Source organism: Phascolarctos cinereus, unplaced genomic scaffold, assembly GCF_003287225.1.
Source record: "Phascolarctos cinereus isolate Bilbo 61053 unplaced genomic scaffold, phaCin_HiC Scaffold_726;HRSCAF=1367, whole genome shotgun sequence".
Classification (NCBI taxonomy): domain Eukaryota; kingdom Metazoa; phylum Chordata; class Mammalia; order Diprotodontia; family Phascolarctidae; genus Phascolarctos; species Phascolarctos cinereus.
In genome coordinates this window covers 24,024,584-24,048,345 of record NW_027556098.1, presented here as the reverse complement: position 1 = coordinate 24,048,345, position 23,762 = coordinate 24,024,584, and the positions used below count along the sequence as shown (strand labels likewise).

At 38.7% G+C, this 23,762-nt stretch overlaps 1 pseudogene; it reads right to left on the bottom strand.

Moving 5' to 3' along the window:
* Positions 1-21,458: 21,458 nt before the first annotated feature.
* On the bottom strand, positions 21,459-22,170 carry LOC110212849 (protein mago nashi homolog pseudogene; annotated as a pseudogene).
* Positions 22,171-23,762: the final 1,592 nt, after the last annotated feature.

Sequence of the window (23,762 nt, the reverse complement as noted above, 5' to 3'; positions counted from 1 at the left end):
ATACTATTTTCACCTTTTGTACCTTTCCCCTTTTGTTCTGTTTCTTCTTTCACAGCATGACTAATGTGAAAATGTTTACATGATTGCACATGTATAACCTATATCAGAATGCTTGCCATCTTGGGGGGGGGATGGGAGGGAAGTAGGATGAAAAAATATGAAACTCTTAATCTTCTAAAAATGAATGTTTAAAACTATCTTTACATGTAATTAGAAAAAATAAAATACTATTTACAAAAAAAAAAGATTAAAAATGTACAGGGAAGAAATAACTAGGCCAGCTTCTTTTTTTAGACTATGCTCTTGATAAAAATGTGTGTATAAATGGTGATAGAGTCATTTATTAGAGCTAGAGTTATCCAATTCAACTCCCTCATTGTTACATGTATTTCCTAGCCCCTCACCCTCACCTTTTTTTTTTCAACTGAAGTCACATCCTTAAAACACTAGAAGATACTGTCAGCTGGTTGCCAGTCCAACTCACAGAAACCAGGAAGCTAGTTGGGCATGATTACTCTGAGATCTGATACTTAGTGTGTGTGTGTGTGTGTGTGTGTGTGTGTGTGTGTGTGTGTGTGTAGAAAGCCCCACAAGTGCCCTGGCGCTGGAAAGACTGATGCTTCAGGAGGAGCAACATTTGCATACAAATTGATTAATACAGGCCTCCCTCAGCCTTTTGTGGGTTTTTTTTTCTTCCTAGCAGTAAGAAAGATAAGAACTAAACAGCTACGAGCCACAGGATGTGGGAGGGGCATCAGCTTTCCTATCTCCCACTCATATATCTATGAATGTATGGCACTTCTGATTATATTGTGTTTAATCTTTCCTGATCTTAGGCCAACAAGTATCCTGGAAGGGTAATGTCCCGGCAACTGGTGAGAATGAGAAATACATCAAAAAAGTTTCCTTTAGCAACCATTGCCCATGGTGGCAGCAGCTCAGTCTGACAAGCCAACACAGCATCTGAGTGACCTAATGACCCAACCTTAGCAATGGACTGACACATCAGACTGCACTCATCAAGGAGCCAGCCCTGTTCAGCCTGGGAGGGATTCCCCACAATCCCTGAAGGAATGTCCCCAAGTAAACTGGATGAGACTCTTCAAAGGCAGAGAAGGAGTCCTGTGTCCAGGAGTCATAAAATTACCCCTTGACCCCATGTTTTCTTCATGTCACCTCACTACTTTGTACTCTTTGTACTCTTAAGTCTCCAGGGACTCTGCTTTGAAAGGGAGAGTATGACCCTAGGGTTAGGGGGATTGTTCTGTAGCTACTATTCTTACAAAAGTTCTCGTAAATACCCTCTTGTAAAACTTAATTGATGCCAAATGGTTGTTCAACATTGGGGAATACATAGTTATTATTGTTGTTTGTCCTTCCTTCTTGAAGAGGACCAATGATATCAGGAAGGTGATTCACTTGTGAGTGAATTGGATTTAAGTGAGGCAGGGCTGTGCAAAGTCACTAGCCTCACTCTCTGCTCTGAAGTCATCTGGGTCCATCTATATCCCACAAGATATAGATCAGGACAACTGGAGATGGCCCCAGATGCAGTGAGAGACCCTGGTCTTTTTAAGCAAAGCTCTTTCCCAGGTGTCACTTTGTCTGAATTAACACCCATTAAGTGATTAAGGCTAGGTAAGAAATGAGGGGGGAAATGGCCTCTTTTACCTGCTCTAAAAAAAAAAAAATCAGTCTGAGAGGAGAAGCCCTCGAATGGCTCATAAATGACAGTACTAAAAATCCCAGCCTCTCAGGATTATCCTCTATGACCCTGGGGAGAGAAGTAGTCATTGCTGTAAATGAAAATGAGTAACAGAAGCAGAATTGAAAGTTAGATCCTCTAAAATCAAAGTCAGTACTTTTTACATTATGCCACAATGCCTTTCTAGTGGGGCCTCCTCCTGTCTCAAGGCAGTGACACTCAGCTGATATCCTCAAAATTTATTCCTGGATCCTGCTTATGCCTAGCATTTCAGGTGGAATGTTGCTACAAGGCCAGGAATGGCACTTTTTCTGCAGCAGTCACAATAACAATTATATGCCCTGAAGCAATTTCCCATGCTCCTCAGATAGGCAGAATAGCACTATCTGTTGGGGGAACATGACTAGAATACAGAAAGAACCAGGCCTGTTGTTTGATATCCATACAGACATAGGTGTTCAGGAGCTTTGTTTCAGGGGCTTTTCTCAAACAAAAGAACACAGTGAGCTCTGAGGACTGAGTCGTGGGTTGCTGAACTTTCCAAGCAGAAACAGTGGGTACACCTGAAAGAAGAAACCAGTTCACAAAAGAAGCTCTGAATAGGGACTGTATCTCTCAAAAGCTGAGCCTCCAATGGCTCAGAACTTGGACTTTGAAGTCAAGCTTGGCTCTTTCCCCAGGCCTATTGTTGCCATGCAAGAATGGACCCATTGTGATAGAAATCTTTATCTAGTAGCATTTCTTACACTGATCTGAATTTTTCAAAAATGAGCCACAATATCAAAACAAGGCTTTTTGGAGCCTTCAGAATCTAAGAGGCCCGTGTTATAGAGCTGAAGAGAAAAAGGACAACAAGCAACTTCCTGGTGAGCCCCTTGGTATTTCCAAGAGAGGCTGTTGAGGCATAAAAGAGGATTTCCCTTTTGAGCCCTGTGGGATAGCGACATGTTGCCAAAAATCCACAGGTATTTGACATCTTTATCCAACCTTTTATTTTCCCCTATTTAAATGAGAGCATTTTTAAAAATACTGTTTTTCAATCAGACACAGATCCTGAAGCGAGCTACAGTTTGCTAAGGATAGAATTTATATTTCAGAACAAGAAATAGAATAATATCGTTACCTTAGTATGATTTCTATCAAGGGATACTGTATGCTTTTTTTGATCTTACTTGACATGGACATTAAAAAAAGGCAAAAATACTTGTCCCTACATAAATAGTACTCTGCTCCCAGGCAGGGATGGTGTCTCTATGTGAAAGGAGCCAACTAATCTGAGGGGCAGCCAAGCCTGGAAAGTAATGGATCAGTATGTCTCAACCTGGCCAAGTTCCATTTTTCTAGAGGCTGGTGGCACAGTGGATAGAGTTTGGGGCCTTGGAGGCAAGAAGGCCTGAGTTTAAATTTGACTTCAGACATTTCCTAGCTCTGTGACTCTGGGCAGGTTACTTAGCATGTCTCAGTTTCCCCAGCTGTCAAATAAGGATAATAATAGCACCTATCTCACAGAATTGTTGGGAGGATCAAAATGAGATAATATTTGTAAAAAAGATGCTTAGCTTAATGCAGTGCCTGGCACATATAGGCTCCCTATAAATGCTTATTCCTCTTTCCCCTAGTCTCCAAAATGGGAGTGATAATATGGTGCTTTTACTGCTTAAGATGAATGGTTTTGTGTTTTAAATGCTTCTAAAGCTTTAAAGCAAAATATAGATGCCACCTATTGTTGCTACTGTTATTAGCCATATTCAAGGAATTCAGAAGAGTACCAGAATTTTGAGGATGCAGAGGAAGTAAAGGACAACAGGAGAAACAGAAAAGAGGAATGAAGAAAAGGAAAAAGAATAGCTTAATAGGCTTTCCTGCATGCAGCTTTGCTATTAGTCAGTTCTTCATTTCAGCTAAGAGATTTTTTAAAATTATCACATAAAGGTAAAAAGGGAAAAAGGAATAAACATTTATTAATGACATATTATGTTCCAGCCATGTAGTGCTTTGCAAATATTATCCCATTTGATCTAAACAACAGGCAGAATATCTTTTTTAACTTCTTTAGTTTCAACAACCAAATATTTTCACTAATTGGAAATCAAAGTCAATTTAATCAACACCTCTTCAGCATTGCTGTTGTTGTTGTTGTTGTTGTTTAGATGCTCAGTCATGTTTGACTCTTTATGACCCCATAGAGTATAGCACACCAGGTCCTTCTATCCTCCACTGTCTCTTAAAGCCTAAGACCATGTTCATTGCTTCCATGACACTATCCATCCATCTCATCTTCTGCCATCCCTTTTTTTCTTTTGCCTTCTATCTCTCCCAAGATCAGTGTCTTATTCAATGAGTCCTATCTTCTTATTATGTGGCTAAAGTATTTAAGCTTCAGATTCTGTATTTGACCTATCAGTGAATAGTCTGAATTAATTTAAGTATTGACTGATTGATCTCTTGTTATCCAAGGGACTTCTCTAGCACCACAACTCAAAATCATTGATTCTGCTGAGCTCAGATTCCTCATGGTCCAATTCTCATAGCCATACAATGCTACTGGAAAAACCATATCTTTGACTATATGGACCTTTGTCAGCAAAGTTATAACAGTTGCTCCTTGGCCCACATATAGGATCTTCAGGAAACAAGTAAGATGATCTGGTATTCCCATCTCTTTGAGGACTTGCCACATTTTTTTGTAATCCACATAGTCAAAGGCTTTAGTGTAGTCAATGAAGCAGTAGTAGATTTATTTTTTTTCCTGGAACTCTTTTGTTTCCTCCACAATCCAGCAAATGTTCGAAATTTGGTCTCAGTTTCTCTGCCTCTTTTAAAATCTTAAAATATGATGCAGTTAATATGTACTATACTTAATATGCCAGCAAACTTAGAAAATCCAACAGTGGCTACTGGATTGGAAAAAGATGAGTTTACATCCCAATCCTAAAGAAGGGCAATGCCAAAGAATGTTCAAATTACCAAACAATTGTACACGTTTCATATGCCAAAAAGGACATGCTTAAGATTCTACAAGCTGGGCTTCGGGAGCATGTAAAAGGAGAATTACCAGAAGAGCAGGCTGGTTTTGGAATAGCTCATTTGGAATTCCATATCTAGCCTTATTGTTAGCAATGCTTCCTAAGGCCCACTTGACTTCATTCTGCAGGATGTCTGGCTCTAGATCAGTAACTGCAGCATTGTGGTTCTTGGTGAGGTGAAGATCTTTCTAGTATAGTTCTTCTGTATATTCTTGCCACTTCTTGTCACTTCTACTTCTGTTAAATCCCTACCATTTTTCCTTTTATCATGCCCATTTTTGAATGAAACATTACTTTGATATCTCTAATTTTCTTGAAGAGATCTCTTGTTTTTCTCATTCTGTTGTTTTCTTCTATTTCTTTGCATTGTTCATTTAAGAAAACCTTTTTATCTCTCTTTGCTATTCTCTGGAATTCTACATTCAGTTGGGCATCTCTTTCCCTTGCTCCTTTACCTTCCATTTTCCAGCTTTCCTCAGCTATTTGTAAAACCTCATCAAAGAGCCATTTTGCTTTCTTGCTCCTCTTTTTCTTTCGAATATTTTTTGTTGTTGCCTCCTGTACAATGTTGCAAACCTCTGGCCATAGTTCTTCAGGCATTCTATCCACCAGATCGGATCCTTTAAATCTATTCATCACTTCCACTTTATATTCATAAGGAGACATTCTTTAGGTCATATCAACACTTTATGTATGATGGTTTTCCCTACTTTCTTCAATTTAAGTCTGAACTTTGCTGCAATAAGAAGCTTGTGGTCTGAGTGAGTCATAGTCAGCTCCAGGTCTTGTTTTAACTGACTATATAGAGCTTCTCCACCTTTGGCTGCAAAGTATATGATCAATCTGATTTTGATATGGACCATCTGGTGATGTCCATGTGTAGGGTCACTTTTTTCAAGTTGAGCAAGTTATCTTGACAAAACTCTGTTATTCTCTGCCCTGGTTCATTTTGTAGTCCAAAGCTAAACTTGGGGGCAGCTAGGTGGTGCAGTGGATAGAGCACCACCCCAGGATTCAGGAGGACCTGATTTCAAATCTGGCCTCAGACCCATAACAGTTACTAGCTGTGTGACCTTGGATAAGTCACTTAACCCCATTGCCTAGACAAAAGCAAAACAAAAACAAAGCTAAACTTGCCTATTATTCCAATTAACTTTTTATATTTTTCTTTCCTACTTTAGCATTCCAACCCCCTGTAATGAATGTCTTTTTTTTTTTTTGGTGTTGTTTCTAGAAGATGTTGCAGGTCTTTATAGAATTGATCACCATTGGTCTCTTTAGCATCAGTGGTTAGGGCATAGATGTGCATTATGGTGATATTGAATGATTTGCCTTAGATTTGCTATCATTGTACTAAACACAGTGTCCTAGGTTTTGTGAAGGGTACAAAAGTGAGTAAGAAAAATCCACTGTCCTCAAAGAGCTTTTAGCCTAATGAAGTCAAATAATTTGTACAACCAATCAGCAAGTATTTATTAAGTACTATTGTGTCCCAGGGCTCTTATTTAGGACTAGGGTTACAAAAACAAAAATTACAATACAAGGCTGAATATGGAATATGCACTGAGAAAATAAACAGTGAAAAAAGCATTGGTTTCAAAGATGGGGGTTTGGGTTGCAACTGCATCCTTGATATTTGTATGACCTTTGGAAAGTTATTTAACTTCTATTAGCTTCAGTTTTCTCATCTGCAAAATGAAGAGGTTAGGTTAGATGGCATCTGCAGTGTTTTCTATTTATAGCTCTATAATCCTACTATTCCATCCTCTATACCTGGAACTTACTCTCCCCAAAACTTCTGCTAATCAAAATCAATTTGATTCAACAAAGACTTATTATGTCCTACCATGTGTAAAGCCTGCACTAGGCCTATAAGATACTCTTCTGGGCCCTGGGGATACAAAGACAAATGCTCCCCAAAACTCTGTGTTCCATTGGTAGGATAAAAAGACAAGTAAGAAGACCTAGGGGGTACAGGGTATAACCCCTACTGAACCAGTTAGGCTGATATGGATATCAATGGCAACCTTAGAAGGGAACACAAGCCATAAAAATGAAACATGAGTAAAGTGCATGGAAGAAGATAATGTCTTTGCCCTTTTAACTGAGAGAACTACAGTGCCCTTGAACTGACTTTTTTCTTTTTTTTTCTTTTCTTTTCTTTCTTTTTTTTTTAAGAGTTTTCAGGCAGGAGTCATTTCCATTTCTCCTTCCTATGGAGACTACTCAAAGCAATTCCCAGAAGTTCACTGAACCCTTAGGAAGGTTCTGAGAATAGTAGAGGTATAGAGAATCTTCAATCAATCAATCAATTGATTAACCACCACTTATTAAACACCTGCTATGTGTCAGGCACTGTGCTAAGTGATGGGGATACAGAAAAAGGCAAAAAAAAAAAAGTCCTTGTCCTCAAGTTGCTCACAGTCTAATAGGGGAGTCTTGAAAATAATTTTTCTTAACAATATTGTTAACATAAAGATGAGCCCAAATTTGAGACTCTCTCTCTATTTCTATCATTCTCCCTCTTTCCCACTTCCTCCCTCTTCTTTCATTTCTCTCTATCTCCCTCTGTCCATATTTGTCTTTCCCTTCCCCCTCCCGTAAACAAATAGTCTGAACAATGCCCCTATGAAACAAAGCTTTGCAGCTACATTCTATAGTAGGGATTTGAATTTGTTAATAAAGAAGAATTTCTCTTGTTCCCCGGGGATTTTTAAATATTGCAATATGTAGATAACAACAAAGACCGTTGTGGAATATTCTCTGCCTCTTAAACAGACTGGATTCTAATCTGTCTCACTTGGTTTACTGCAATGTTTCCTAGAGGGAGCTGGGCAGTGGAGGGTGGAGTGGAGAATAGTTAATGAACTCTCAAATTCCTTTACAATCTTATGACTCCATATTGCTACTTAACTTACTGTTTTATTTATGGAGTTCGGTCATGGATCATATTGCAACATATTGTTTAATGGTGAAAGAAGGTGAAGAAAGGAAGAAAGAAAAGGAAAGGGAAGATAATTTTCCTTCTCCTAGAGACTTACATTTATTATCTCATTTCTTCTTGATCTGAGAAAGGTTGAGCACCAGTTGGAAATTTAACACAAGGTGGAAATGTAGACATTATTTAATTAATTTGATATGTGAAGACAACTAAAGTGAATCATGTAAGCCCAGTGGGAATTTGGTTGTTCTGAATTATCTGAACAGTTACAACTTTCCAAGTTAGATGGGTCGTATGTGATACAGTATTGGAAAAGTACAGTGCTAGAAACTTAATATACGATAATATATAATATAAAACAACATAATATAATAATACAATATCTTATTATAATAGAATAATATAATTATAATATTACATGCTTTATTTATATGGCTTTATATTGATGATTGGAACAGATTAGATTGGCTGTTGAGTGAGACTAGATTGTGGAGGATTCATAACACCTAACAAATCATTTAGGAGTTAATTCTATAGACAAGTAGAACCATGGGAGTGCTGGGTTGTTGGGGGTTTTTTTTAAGTTTTTTGGAATCACATGATAAAAGCTAAAGTTTAGGGAAATGATAACAACAAATAGCAACAACAATAATAAGCTCACATTAATGAGGCATTTTACAATTCACAAAGTGCTGGCCATATAACAACCCTATGAAATAGGCAGTGCCCTATTTTATGCCTGAGGAAATTGAGACTCAGAATCAAGTGAACTGCCCAAGGTCATACATAAAGCAAATTTGGTGGCAACAGTCAAAGGCTTTGGGGCTTTAAAAAAAAAATTGTGTCCTCTCACAGTAATAAACAAAATGAGCAGTTAGATATTTCTATGTATTCATTAGAGTTTTGTAATTTTTCTTGACTAACCCTATCCTTTGCGCTGTTAACTTGAGTACCAGAAAAGCCTGCCTGTCAACATAAAGAGAACACAGCTGGAGGGGAAAACAACAAGAAAAACAGCATTGCTCTCGCAGATTAATTCTGAAGTAAATATTTTTTCCACTTAAAAGCATTTGAGAGATAAAGTGGGCTTGTTTGGAGAACTGGTGAGAATGAACAATTTTTGGTGTGGTTAGAGGTCAGGCTTTCTTAGAAAGCCAATACTGGGTTAACTTTTGCCCAAAGCTCTCTCTCCTCTTGAACAAGTATGACTTGGTCACATTGGGCCATGGTGGCCTAAAGTGCCAGCCAGGAGTCTAGGCAGAAATTATCTCAAAACTACTTACTGTAAAGAGGTTGATTTCCACAAGATTCTGCTAAAATAGACACTATAGTTCAATTGGTGGAAAGTCAGAGTTAGTGAATGATTAGCATACAATGAGACAACCTCTGAACCTAGGGCAAATGTGACTTAGATTTATCATTGCCCCTTCTAAAATATAGAATAAAGAGCTCATGTCCAGAACATGACTTAAAGTTCAGTCTTAGCGGGAAGGTATAGAGTGACTTGATCATCTGCTTAATTCTAGATACTGTATTTCTATTAACACTCTAAGATTATGTTGAGGCAAATCATGGTAGTATGGCTAGAGAGCTAAGTGAGCAAGGAAGACCAGGACTCAAGTTCTGTCTGTCAGAGATAATGGCTATATGACAACGGGTAAAAATTAAATCACCTAACACTTCAGGTTAGGACTATAAATTTGTTGATCTTCATTGGTAGAGGGAATTTTCTCACTACCTAGTATCACAAATCTATCTTTCCCCTTCAACAGATTACATTTTTGTAATGTTTTGTGGGGTTGGGGTTGGGGGGCACGAAACAAGACGTCCCTATCTCACCCAGGCTTGGAAGTTCAGCAACCATTCCCAAAACCTATCCCACTACTATCTGGCCCAGAAGTTTAACCTACTTCTTTTTTCTGACCTGGGCCAGTTTGCCCTTCCTTAGGCAGCCTGGCAGCCTTTAGTTCCTGGGGTCTCACCATATTGGTGTCTATTGGTGAGGACACCCAGTTGACTCTGCTCAGAACTCCAGAGCTCAAGCCTCCAAGGCAGCAAACATTATAAGCATGAGTCACCATGCCCGGCTACTACATTAAATTTTATTCCCATTATATTGTTGTCATAAATTGAGTTTGCAATGCACTAAAATTCTTAGGTCTTTGTCATATGAATTGTTTTGTAGCCATTCTCTTTATCTCTCTCTCCCCCTTATCCATATGCAACTGATTTTTTAAGCCAAATTTGGGACTTTACACTTAACGTTATTAAATGTCATTTTGTTAGCTTTAGCCCCAAATTATGGCCTGTCAAAAAATTTTTTGAAACATGATTCTGCCAGCTCTTAACTATCATTCTCCACTTTGTGGCATCTGATAATTTAATAAGCATATCAATTTTGCATTCAGTTGAATAATTGGTAAATATTTTGAGTAGAACATGACCTTAAATAGAGTGTCATTCCATTGAAGACCTCCCTCCAGGGTGATGTCAAACCATTGATCAACATCCTTTGGGTTAGGTCATTCATTTCAAAGCCCTCATCTCTCCACTTTGTCTACAAGGGTAGTACAGGAGACTTTTTCAAATGCCTTGCTATAATCCAGGCATACAATAGCCACAACATTCCCCTGATTTAATAGGTGAGCAACCCTGAAAAAAAATGAGATTAACTTGTCATGATTCATTCTTGATGAATTCATACTGGTTCCTATCAATTACCTCTGTTCTCTTCCACAAACTATTTCTTTAGTAATCCATTCTAAAACATTACTGGGAATTAATGTCAAAATTACTAATCTATAATTTGAAATATTCATTTTCTCCCCCTTTTGAACTAGGACATGTATTTGCCTCCTTCTAATAGTGCAAAGTGTCTCCTATTCACAACGATTCTTCTTCAAAGATTGTTAATAGTGGTTCAGCAAACACATCAGCCAGGTGGCTCAGTGAAAAAAGTACTGGGTCTAGAGTGAGGAAGACCCAAGTTCAAATCTGGCCTCAGACACTTATTAGCTGTGTGACCCCAGGCAAGGCACTTAACCCTGTTTGTCTCAGTTCCTTCATATATAAAATGAACTGGAGAAGGAAATGACAAACCACTCCACTATGTTTGTCAAGAAAACCGCATGGACAGTATGGTCCAGGTGGTCACAAAGAGATGGATATGACTGAACGACAAACACCTCTGAACGTTATGTCAGTGCCCTGCTGTATTGTTTATAAAGGCTGGATGACTTCAACTCACTGCTCTAATTAAAATTTGAATCACCTGGTGGGCAGCCTTCCGGTGAGGAGTGCCTTCTTTCCTTAAGATGTTGATTCTCAGAGAACAGACACAGTTCAGCCCATAACTGAAGCTTTTCCATTTTTGGTAGAACTCATGGTCCATTGGCATTATCTTTGAGAACTTAGCTCTTTATTATAATGACAGAAAAGTTCTTAAATGAAGTATAGATCTCCTGCTGCATCATAAACAGGCTTCCTGGTCATGGGTTATTCTACACACTGTGTCTTGAGACATAATTAAGTATTCTTTCCATTTCCTATTCCATGTTAACCAACTACACCTAAGTGATTGGGTAGGAAGGAATAAGTTCCTCTTTTTTTTTTTTTTGGTTGGGCAATGGGGGATAAGTGACTTTGCCCAGGGTCACACAACTAGTAAGTGTTATATGTCTGAGGCCGGATTTGAACTCAGGTCCTGCAGAATCCAGGGCCGGTGCTCTGTCCACTGCACCACCTAGCTTCCCCCAGAATAAGTTCCTCTTAAGAGGAAAAATATGACTGTACTCCCAAGGTTATTGTGAGGATAAAATGAAAAAGTAGTTGTAAAGAATTTTGCAAACCTTAAAGCACTATATGAGTGTGAGCTATTATTATTATTATGACCTAGAGGGCTGGTAGCCTAGTCCAGGCAACAAGAATTCAAGATAAGGAGTCTAGTAATTTAGTAGGAGACATTTCACAATGAGGTGATTACATGGGCCAGGGAAATATAGGAACAAATTAAATTCAGCAAATATTTATTACATATGTACTACTAAGTGTGTAAAACACTGCACTAGACGTTGAAAAGGGAAGATAACTAAGTCAAAGATCCTGACCTCAAAGAGTTTATAATCTAATAGGGGGAAAGAAAAATAGAGGAGAACAAAGGTAACAAGCATTTATGAAATGCCTTCTATGTCCCAGGCACCATGCTAAGCATTTTACAGATATCATTATATTTGATCCTCACCACAAACCTATAAGTGTTATTATTATCTCCGTTTTACAGTTAAAGAAACTGAAACAGAAGTTGTCATACAGCTTAGTAACTGTCTGAGGTCAAATTTGAATTCAGGTCTTCTTGATGCCAGGACAACTATGTCGCACAGTAAATGGAGTTCCAGGCCTAGAGTCAGGAAGACTCATCCTCCTGAGCTCAAATCTACCCTCAGACACTTATTATCTGTGTGATCCTGGGCAAGTCTCTTAATACTATTTGCCTCGGTTTCCCATCTATAAAATGAGCTGGAGAAGGAAATGGCAAACCACTATAGTGTCTTTGCCAAGAAAATCCCAAATGGGGTCATCAAAAGCTGGACACAACTGAAATGACTGAATGGCAGCTTCTTGACTCCAGGCCCAGAGTTCTAAGCCACTGTACCATCTAGATATCTCATCGATGAAATAAGACTTAAAAATTATTAAAATACAAAATAGACCATAACAAATGTATATACTCCCATGGCTTCCACTATTACCTCTATGTGAATTCCTCTCAAATCTATATCCCTTATCAAGCTCTTCACTGAGCATCAGTTTCACATTTTCAATAGTCTATTGTTTTTTACACTTAAGCCTTTAATTCAACATGTCTAAAACTGTACTCATCATCTCCTCCCTACTTTCTGATTCTCCTCCCTATTTCCTGTGGTCCTCTTCCATCATTCTCTTAGTCACCAATGCTGATGAGAGGTGTGAGCAAAGTGTTCCATTTGTGTGGAGGCACAGGTAAAGCATCAGGCAGGATCTTGATAGTATTTAAACTGGTGGAGGGGAGAGATTATTTTGGTGTGGCTTGTACATAAGCAAAGGGGCAGAAAACCAAAAGCTAAAAGGGAGGGAGTCTTGTCAAGATACTACAGGTGTAAATAGGCAATAGTTAAAAGTCAGGAGCTCTGTTAGCATAAGAAAGACAGTCAAGCTGAGCAGGATGGCCCAGGTTTTGTGTAGATTCTTTCCAACCAAGAAATGAGACAATTATTATTATCTGTTGTGGAAGCTGAGTCAGTGTTTGGGGTGCCCACGGAAGCTAAGTGTCAAAGATGCATTGTAGACAAATGAATGAGGGAGAAGATGAAAGAGGATAGAGTAGAAGCTGGGACAGGCTGGTAGAGTAGAGAAGTTGCTACAAAGCTTGAGAGCAAAGTCAGAGTGCTAGGGTGGTTTAAAATCTGAGTTGGAATGGCAATGCATATATTCAAAGATCCAAGTCAAGTGGTAGGCATGGATATAACTGGAGTGTATGGATCCTCTAAACAGATTCTACCAAACATGATATTTGACCTGTATTCTGTATGTACCAGATCAGCATACCAGCTGTCCACCTGTGGATACTCATGTTTTATGGTCAGCCTACCTCCTTATCCTAACATACATTTTCTCAGGGATATCCTTTTCTTTTCTTTTCTTTTCTTTTTTTTTTTTACCATTTCTTGACTTACTATGTAATATTGTAATACAAGTTATCTCTTTTCGTATCATATCTCTCCATCAGACTACAAGGTCCATGAAGGCAATGACCATAATGTTCCAGGGGTGAGAAGCTTGTGGCCTTGAGGTTACATGTGGCCTTCTAGGTCCTTGGGTGGAGCCTAGGTCCTTGAGTGCAGCCTTTTCACTGAATCCAAGTTTTACAGAGCAAATCCTTTTTTTAAAGGTATTTGTTCTATGAAGTTTGGATTCAGTCCAAGGGCTGCATTTGAGGACTTAGGGGGCCACACGTGGCCTTGAGGCTGCAGGTTCCCCACCCTTGTGATTTAGCTCTTTCAGCTTAACATATAAGAGGTATCTAATGAATGATTTTTGAATGAAGGAATAGTTGCCCAGTTTTAACCTTGATTTTCCAACCGGTCCTGTAAAACTCAACTATCTATAGTACTTTAAGGTTTACAAAGTATTTTCCTCACAACAACCCAGTTGAGGTGGTTAGTGCAAGAATTATTATCCTCATTTTATAGAACAGGCATAAAGCGGTTCGATGAGTTGATCACACAAACATAAAATCTACCAGTTCTGTCACTGGACTGCACTACCCGCTTCAGTTCCATCTGGGTTGTACACCCCCACCATATTCACACTTATATTGACAGACTGACTTGAATCTTTGAATATATGCATTAGCTTTCTAATTCAGAAATTAACTGCCCCACCCCTCAGCCCTACAGCTTAGTTTGATGTCTTAGACTTTGACCTTGACTTTAATTTCAGGCCTTGTAGTAAGTGCTCTGTGCTACCAGCCTGCCCCAAATCCCACTTTGTTCCCTTCTCTTCTTCCTTGTCCTTCACTTGCCCACAACCTATTGTTGACATCTAGATGGAGTGTTAGTCCCTGCCCTGATTAAGCTACTTTAACAGAATTTAATTGTAATCTCAATTCTGTATTGCAGAGATATAGCATTTGTACAAGGGTAAATGCCACTGGAGAAAGGGTTATTTTAATATGTCTTCAGTAGCACATCCTTCATAACAATGAAAATACCTTTGGTAGGTATATGTTTCCTTGTATGACACTTTGGATTCTTAAACCAAGTTATCTCCATGATGGTTGTTTCTATTAAAAGATCTTGTGCTATCTTAACATTTGTATATGCCTTGATAAAAGAAAGTTTTAAGATTACATTTCATTCCATCAAGTTGATTTTTTTTTAATATTAGCAAACAATAAACCCAGTGAGTGCTTATATTTTGGCCACTACACCTTCTATTATTTGCATAACTATGAAGTTGTGGTCTCCTAGAGAAAATAATTTTTACAGCTTCCCTATTTCTTTCTCATATGTTCATCACAGAAACTTACCACAAGTACATGAAGCATTTTATAGAGATGAGAAAGTTGATGAACTCTGCATTTTTTTTTGTAATGGTACCATCTGTCATCTTGGAATCTTTCCTTCTTTACAAAAATCTTGAGAGGTGATCCCTAAAGTTATTAATTTTAAAGTCCTAAAAAATTATATCCTTTAGGGATGTTTAGAAGCCTTACTAGATGGATACTATGAAATTGACCATTTTTGATTTATTTAAAATAACTAGACAATAAGGAAATAAATTAAATATCTAAATAGAACTTAGAAATTTTCAATATATTATAGCTCTCTGGTGATTACTGAATGGAAATAAATGAATATTCATAAATCTCAAATGTATATGGCACCCTTCCAAAAACTGAGCCTATGCTAGAGCAAATAAACCTCATAAACAAACACGGAAAAACAGTTTTATTAAATATACAATTTGGTCCCTGTGAACTTGTTATCCTGGAACATTCCTCTTACCATGCTGACCCCATTTTCTCATTGGTGACTTCTTCCTAGGGCATCTATTTTAAGGAGAGGCTTAGGCTGGCAATCTTCATTCCTTTCCTAGCTTTACTTCTGGCTTTTTAGACTTTATGACCAATAGCTGGGACCTCCTCACCCTAGGACATTCATTGTTCCCTGCAACCTTATCATCTTAAGATCACTCTGCCATCTAGATCTCTTTCTACAAATGGTGAATTCTTCCTCGCGCTCTATTTTGAAGGAGGAGCCCAGTATAACCATCCTTCATTTCACTCCTAGCATTATTTGTAATTTTCCAGGACTTGATACCATTCTTCCCACCATGTGTACTCAGCCACCTCCTTCCTCCAATAGCACAAGTAGTAGAGCACAGTAAGGAGTCATTATCTATCACAGACTCCTGAAAAAAATGGCACCACTCTGACAGAAATTCAATTCAGACCATCATCTCACACCCTATACCAAAATAAGCTCCAAAGAAGTACATGACTTACTTATAAATGGTTAGGCCATAAACAAATTAGAGGCACAGAAAAGGTATCTTTCACAACTATGAATGTAAGAAGGGGCTCTCAACTAAACAAAGAATAGAGAGGATCACAAGAGATAAAATGGATAATTCTGTCTACCTAAAACTGAAAAAAAAAAGTGCACTAAAAATGCAATTACAGTTAGGAGTGCAATAGTTAACTAGGGGGAAAATCTTTTTTTTAGCAAATTTCTCTTTAAAAGTTCTCATCTCCTGGGGGAAGCTAGGTAGCGCAGTGTATAGAGGACCAGCCCTAGATCCAGGGAGACCTGAGTTCAACTCTGGCCTCAGACATATAACATTTACTAGCTGTGTGACTCTGAGCAAGTCACTTAACCCCACAGCCTAGTCCCCCCCCAAAAAAAAATCATTTTGAAGATATGCAGGGAATTTATACAAATACTTATGAGCCATTTTTTCAGTAGAAAGGATGCTCAAAGGATAAAGAGAATATTCTCAAAAGCAGAAAGGCAATCAATTTTGAAATCTCCCAAATTACTAATAATAAGAGAAATGTAACTTCTCTGAGGTTCCACTTCATACCTGACAAATTGCCAAGGATAACCAAAAAAAGGGGTGCAATGACAGTTGTTGGAGACCTATAGCTATACAAGAATACTATTGCTGGAATTTTGAATTGATATTCCAGAAAGCAGTCTGGAATTATATCCCCTCCTCTAAATCCTAAACTTTGAGCCAAAGATGATAACCATTAAATATATACCTCAAAGACATCAAAAAGAGAGGGCACATTTTGTTGTAACAAAGAAAGAAAAATACTGATTGTTCATCATTTGGAGAATGCTGAACAAACTATGATATAGGAATGTAATAGAGTTCTATTCTCCTAGAAGAAATGATGAAAGAAATTAATCCAGAGAAACCTGGGAGGACTTTTATGTACTGATACATAGTGAAGAAAACAGAGCCTACATAAAAATTTATTATAGTGCCCACAAAATAGTAAAGAAAACAACTTCGAAAGACTTAGCAACTGTAGTCAATGCAATGACTAATTATGACTTCAGAAGCCTGATGATGAAGCATGCTTCCCACCTCTTGACAGAAAGGTGGTTGATTAGAGGTATAAAAAGAGGCATACATTTTTGGATATATCTAATATGTGGATTTGTTTTGCTTGATTATACTTATTTGTTATGGGGGAAGGTTTTGATTTTTTGCTAAGGGCAAAGACTTATGGAGTAATACAAGGGAAGTGATAGTGATACTGAAAAAAGGGAAGGAAAAGAAAAAATGTCAATAGGTTATTTAAAAATTACACAGAAGGGAACAGAAAGAAGTTTAAGAGGGGGACCCAGACAGGCAGGGGAGTGTTAATTAGTCAGGTTATCAAACATTTATGAAGCATATTCTGTGCCATCTCCAGTTGTCCTGAATGATATCTGGCCACTGGACCCAGATGGCTCTGGAGGAGAAAGTGAGGCTGGTGACTTTGCACAGCCCTCCTTCACTCAAATCAAATTAATTGTAAGTCATGTCATTATCTCCCTGATGTTCCCATCCTCTTTGAGAACAAAGGACAAACTACAACCATAATCTCTGTGCCAGGTACTGTGCTAAATACTGGGGATAGAAAGAAGGCAAAAAACCCCAGTTCCCACCCCTGGGGAGCTCATGTTTTTTTTTTTTAATTAATTAAATTTAATTTTTAAATTAACTTTTTTTTATTAGCAATTATTTCTTCTGCCCACTCCCCCTACCCCCACCACACACACACACACAGGCACACACACCTTTTCTCCCTTTTGAGAAAGAAAAAAGAAAGTCCTTATAACAAACGTTGATAGTGATATAAAACAAGTTCCCATATTGGCCATGTCTAAAAATATGTCCCATTCTGCATATTGAGTCCATCACTACTCTGTCAAGAGATGGGTGGCATTTTTCATCACTGGTCTTCTAGAATGATGAAACTAGAATACTAACTTTGAAATACACTTTAAAAAACCAAATTGTAGTGGATAGAGTACCAGACCTGGAGTCAGGAGGACCTGAGTTCAAATCTGGATTCAGACACTTACTAGCTATGTGACCCTGGGCAAATCCCTTAACCCTAGTTGCAAAAAAAAAAAAGTACACAGTGGAGATTCACACTTTCATAAGTGGCCCCTTTTTCTCTTCTTTGTCCAGAGAAATGTTCACAATCTTGTCACATTCATAATAAGGAAACAAATTTTTAAAACAGATAAATCAAGAATGAAAAGGAATGATTTACTATTTCTAATGTATACATATCTCTCTGTATATAATTATAAATATCTGCTGTTTGTTTTAGGTGTTACAGATATTCTTACCTGAAGGTAAAGATATCATTGAAAACCTTAGTGGTTCCCTACTGTCCAGCAAGTAAAGTTAGAATTTTACTGACACTTGTTTTGCCTGGTATTCTAGATCCTCCATAATCTAGGGTCATCCTACCTTTCTAACTTTACCTCATGAATGTCTCCAATTCAATTCAGCAGATATTAAGTGCCTACTACACATGAGACACTGTGACAGATGCTGGGGTTACAAAGACAAAAATGAAAAATGTCTTACAGGAGACTGAATTTTATTGAGGAAAAACAACATGGACATAGAAAATTTAAAAATGAAAACAAACCAAATATACACAAATGTGCTTCTTGTAGGAGGTGACACCTGAGCTGATCTTTGAAGGATGCTAAGGATTCTGTAAATCAAAGGTATTGAAGGCTTGTATTCCAGGGAGAGGAGATAGCCTGTGCAAACACATGAAATGGTATGTACGATCTTGTTTGCCTGGAACACAGAATGTGTGAAAGAAAGATAACAATATGTAGTTAGCCTGGAAAGCTATGTCAGGAGTCACATGTGAAGGCCTAGGAAAAGCAAACCGAAGAGTTTTCATTTTATCCTTGAGAAATGAGGGGACTATTGGGACTTGTAGGGCAAGAACTGTGATTTATGAGTATCAGTTGGTAGCTATGTAGCAGGTAGATTGGAGAGGGGAGACACTGAAGACAGGACTAATTATTAATCTATTACAATAGTCCACAGAAGAGATTATGAGAGCATGGGAATAGATTAGGGGAATGAGACTTTTTTTTTTAATATATTACCGTTCTGGAGAATTCTGAAGAATTCATCGAGAAACCTTTGTGGAAAAAATCTGAGTCTTAGTATGTTGTCTTGAGAAGTATCCAAGAGCTATTCATTGATTTTTGACTTTTGCATTTCAGATATTAAAATCTAGTTCAGACAAACTCGATTATTTTTTTTCTTAATTGAGGCTGTGTTAAAGAAAGTGGTTTGGAAATAATTCAGAAAGGGCATAATGTAGCTTTGCCTTTGCCCAGATGCTCATAAAAGGCTAAAGTGATCCTTAGCAGCTTCATCTTTAAAAACAAAACCAAGGACAAAAGCAACCTATGGCGGCTAGGCTTTAAATCTGGCCTATGAAACATGAAAGGACTTGGTTTCTGCCAGACGGAGGGAGCCTTATGACAAGGCTGCTGAGATTTTAAGGAGCAGGATGAAGACATTTTTTTAGATTCAAAAAGAATTCAGTGTTAGTGCACTGCATTCCGTTCTCACTAACCCTATGTCTGCTTCAAATAGCTATGCATTTTTATGCAATCAAAATTTTGATGATGGTCACCATGACTCACCCTGAGGGGTCAGAAGGAGAAGGTAATGGAGCATAGGGAGAAATTTATGGATCATGAATCTTGGAAATAAAATAATCAAAACTCCAAGTGCTAGCATTTTGCAAACAGTGGCATCCAAACAATCAAATGGTTGGGTTTTTTTTTCTGGAAAAGAAATCAATTATTACATTTTTTTTCATTAATTAAGGCAATTTAAATTTCAAAAGGACCTAAATGCAAGCCAATCACCCTATTTAAAAATGAAAATTTTATCCAGGATATTGAATAGCTAGTCTAGAATCTCTATCCTTGGAAACTTGGAGGCAGCTGATCTTTCCAGTTAGTAATAATTCATAATTGAATGTATGCAAATATTATAATCATTAGAATCTCTGATTCTATGTTCTCATTCTCATTTCATAGGGAATTATTGCTCAGAACAAGTGTTTCAGAAAGACTATTTCATATGCATTTCCTTTGCAATAGGGAGAGAAAAAGCAACAGAGATGTATTATTTTCCACAGCAGGGACTAGCATCCACAAACGTAGAAATGTCAAAGTCAGGAGGTACCTTAGATCACATCTAGTCAAACCGTCTCTTTTTGCAGTTGAGGAAACCAAAACCCCAGAGAAGGAAAATGATTTATTCAATGCTACACAATATTCTAGGCCAGTCCAGTGATTCAGGTTTGGAATTCAAACATAATGAAATATTTGTGGATCACAAAATGCAATAAAAATAACTTTATTTGGGCAGCTAGGTGGTACAGTGGATAGAGCATCGGGTCTGGAATCAGGAGGACCTGAATTTAAATCCAGCCTAGCTGTGTGACTCTGGGCAAGTCACTTAACCGCAATTGCCTCACCAATAATAATGACAATAATTTTATAACAAAGCATTAAAGGAATATAATTACCAAAAATAAACACTGATCCCCTCTACCTCTGCATTTGTCAGGGTAGTAATGCAGAGTCAAAAAGATGCGGGAACTCTACCAGAACTCAGGAATACCAGCTACCAACTTTCCATAAGCTAAATTGTTGTTGTTAAATCACTAGTGCTTTAGGCCAACCAAATCCCAAGGATGGTGTCCTTGCCTTTTTACAGGAAAACCTTCCCAACATTTTTAGAATCAATGTTGTTCCTATCACATCCCACCTCTTAATGATAAGGACCTAAAAATCCTCTTGGGGACCTTTGACCACTTAAAAAACAATTCAGCTATCTGGAAGAAACCTAGAATAAGCAACACTAGAGGAGGTACTTAATACAAATAATTTTCAAAAAAGATTAAAACATCAAAAAAATATAAAAGTCTCTTTTAAAAAAGTACAGTCCATTCAAAGGGGATAGGTGATTTACAATAGATTCCTTGATATAGAACATTAATGATAGACAGCAGTAGCACCAGCAATATGGGGGTCACTGCACCAATAACTAAACCTCTGAAATAGTCACTGTTCTCCATCATGGGTCAAGGCCATATGGAGCAACATAGCTAAACGGTCATAAGCTTCTTGCATGCAACCTGTCCTGTAATGTAAGTTGATGCTCACACCCCTTGCCACCACCTACTCAGAGTTTCCTGACCCATCAGCAAAACCTCTTTCCCTGGGAACCCCATTAGAGGAATGATGCTAAGTCCTTGATAGCTTGAGGCCTCTACTGAAGAGCACAGTGGATAAAGTGCCAGGCCCTTGAGAGAGGAAGACCCAAGCCCAAATCCAAACGCTGTCTACCTCAGTTTCTTCAATTATAAAATTGGGATAATAATAGCACTTACCTCACAAAATTGTGGTAAGGATTACAAACATCAATTTGTAAAAAAAAAAATGCATAATATCTTTCTGTGGAGACTAGATGAAGATTCTCCCTCATCTTCATCCAGAGAACACACACACACACACACACACACACACACACACACACACACACACACTTATTAATGATAATCACTTACACAGCATATAAAAAATATTTTCTTAGCTTACACGAAAGTCTTCTGACATCAAGAACGAAAAAAACGCCACCACCCAAGCACACAGAAAACGTTAAAAAAAAAAAACTCAACCCAGTCTTAGATGGGCTTAATCTTGAAATGCAAGCCCATAAGACTGGAGACTAGACACTTCAGGTCCTGGACCAGGTAATAAAACACCCGCAAACCTTCGGGATCCTTGGAGTGGTTCACCTCAATAAGGGAGCCAATTTTGGATGTGGTAAAAAGAAATGTGTTCGTCTCCAATCACAATCTCAAGTTCCTGCCGGCCCACCCTGTCAGGCTGAGGCCATCGTCTTCTTTTGTTACTTCACTGTCGTCGATGATTCTCTTGAGTTCGTCCATCCCGCTCCTATGGACATGAGCCTCTTTTCTTATCATCCTGTCGTTTTTGTAATTGCTGTTGTTGGCATACCTCAGTTTCCCGTTCGGCCGAAAGTCGAACTCCAGGAACTCGTGGCCGAACTTGCCCTTGAGCCCCACGTAGTAGCTCAGGTAGAAGTCTCTGGCCATGGTCTAGTCAAGCTGGGCTTGAATCTGTCCGACTCGAGGATGGATGGCCTCCACCAACCTGGGCCGCACCACCGCGTCGGATCGTCCTTCTGATGGGCTGCGTAAGAGTTAACCCAGCTCTTCCCTGTCGGACTAGAGGAGGGATGAGGGACCGCACAATCGCCTCCACCAACCTGACCAGCACTACCGACCCAGCCCTTTAAACCTCTTCGGATCTTCCTTCTGATGGGCTGAGTAAGTGTTAACTCAGCTCTTGCCTATTACTTCCTCATCAAGAAATGGGAGTCATCCTCAGGTGATAAGATTAGTCTGCTGCTGGGGAAAGTGGGTGGGCCTTGGGGTGTGGCTGATCCCATTCTTCTCTCACAACCAAGGAATGCTAATTGCTTCATGGGCCTCAGCTGCCTGTAGGAATCTTGGCCAGAAAAATCAGAACCACCCCAATAGAGATCTCTTCCTCCCCTCCCCCCACCATCTTTTAGGGCAGCCAGGTGATACAGTGGGTAGAGTGCCAGGCCTTGAGTCGGGAAGACTCCTGTACCTGAATTAAAATCTAGCCTCAGACACTCACCAGCTTCATGAACTTGGGCAAGTCACTTAACCCTGTTCGCCTCATTTTCCTCATTTGTAAAATTAAAAAAACACTCCAGTATCTTTGCCAAGAACACCCCAAATGAGGTCATGAAGAATCGGGCTGAATCATTTTACAGATGAGGAATGGAGGCAAACAGGGTTAAGTGACTTGTCCAGGGTCACACAGCTAGTAAACATCTAAGGCCAGATGTGAACTCAGAAAAGATAAAGCATTTCTTAAGAGCTTACTATGTGCCAGGCACTGTGCTAAGCACCAGGAATACACATATAAGCAAAAAGAAATGTTCTGGCCTCAAGGAGTTTACATTTTCTGATGGAGGAAAACAACAATAAAATGGGTAGAAGAGGTGGAAGGACAAGATGGAGAAGCAATCTGCACCACTGAGTCCTTGGAACTTCCATTTGAGGTAGAACTTATCCAGTCAGAGGAAGTGACCACATTAATCAGGGCTATGTTGACTAATTTGCTGTTTCAAGGGTGCATTTCAAGTGTTCAAGAATATCAACTATCCGAGGATGAAACAGGTAATAGAAAACTGAGTGAATGTGATGGCAGCAGGCCAAATCTTGAACCAGTTTCACAGCAAAATGGGTATAGACTCAATGGTGCAGGGGTGGTAGGAGAGTCCATAAGGAAGAAGAATATATTCTGTGAGAGCCTTAATAATATTTACTGCAGTGGTAGATTTGATTGTCACTGCAAATGCCATATGCTGAAAAAGCACCAACTGCATTAAAGGTAAACTTTTGGCCCTGAGATGGGGGAAGAGAACTAACATGATCACTTTGTTGGTCAGAGGATGGTTAAGAAACACATTGAATCATTCTATCCTGCTCTTTCAAAAGTGAGCAGTCCAGTCAAGATGAGGAAGATGTTTGAACAGAAACAGCTGCTTTGTCCTTAGTTAAGGGGATCATATGGTCTCATACCCACTGCAATATACTATCATGACCCCATGTCCATATTGATGATGAATCCAATCCCCAATCTGTACTATTCTCAGGAGGGTCCTCACCTGATTATGCAGCACAACAGAGCATACAGAAAGTCTCTTGCAAAAAGTAATACGCCTCACAAATAATTGTATACAATAAGAAGCATCAGTAAAATTCCTCCATTTGTCCTGATCCCAAAGTCCCATGTCACTCACTCAGGCAGACACTCAGGAACATCAACTCCCCACTACCTGAAATTTTTTTTTTTAGTACCCTTAGTCTTCTGCAACAACCAAATCCAGAAGATAACCTTCTTAAAGGGAAGCCATCCCAGCCTCT